Source organism: Salvelinus namaycush, chromosome 3 (assembly GCF_016432855.1).
Source record: "Salvelinus namaycush isolate Seneca chromosome 3, SaNama_1.0, whole genome shotgun sequence".
Lineage (NCBI taxonomy): Eukaryota > Metazoa > Chordata > Actinopteri > Salmoniformes > Salmonidae > Salvelinus > Salvelinus namaycush.
In genome coordinates this window covers 5,026,519-5,027,515 of record NC_052309.1, presented here as the reverse complement: position 1 = coordinate 5,027,515, position 997 = coordinate 5,026,519, and positions in this window count along the sequence as shown.

Here is a 997-nt window from a genome sequence, read left to right as displayed (position 1 = left end):
CAGCTTGGAAATTTCCAGAAAATGAAGTCATGGCTTTAGAAACTTCTGATAGGCTAATTGACATCATTTGAGTCAATTGGAGGTGTACCTGTGGATGTATTTAAAGGCCTACCTTCAAACTCAGTTTCTCTTTGCTTGACATCATGGGGAAATCAGCCAAGACCTCAGAAAAAAATTGTAGACCTCCACAAGTCTGGTTCATCCTTGGGAGCAATTTCCAAACGCCTGAAGGTACCGCGTTCATCTGTACAAACAATAGTACGCAAGTATAAACACCATGGTACGACGCAGCCGTCATACCGCTCAGGAAGAAGACGCGTTCTGTCTCTTGGAGATGAACGTACTTTGGTGTGAAATGTGCAAATCAATCCCAGAACAACAGCAAAGGACCTTGTGAAGATGCTGGAGGAAACAGGTACAAAAGTATCTATATCCACAGTAAAATGAGTCTTATATCGACATAACCTGAAAGGCCGCTCAGCAAGGAAGAAGCCACTGCTCCAAAACCGCCATAAAAAAGCTAGACTACGGTTTGCAACTGCATATGGGGGCAAAGATCGTCCTCTGGTCTGATGATACAAAAATAGAACTGTTTGGCCATAATGACCATCGTTATGTTTGGAGGAAAAAGGGTGAGACTTGCAAGCCGAAGAACATCATCCCAACCGTGAAGCACGGGGGTGGCAGCATCATGTTGTGGGGATGCTTTGCTGCAGGAGGGTCTGTTGCACTTCACAAAATAGATGGCATCATGAGGCAGGACAATTCTGTGGATATATTGAAGCAAAATCTCAAGACATCAGTCAGGAAGTTAAAGCTTGGTCGCAAATAGGTCTTCCAAATGGACAATGACCCCAAGCATACTTCCAAAGTTGTGGCAAAATGGCTTAAGGACAACAAAGTCAAGGTATTGGAGTGGCCATCACAAAGCCCTGACCTCAATCCTATAGAAAATGTGTGGGCAGAACTGAAAAAGCGTGTGTGAGCAAGAAGGCCT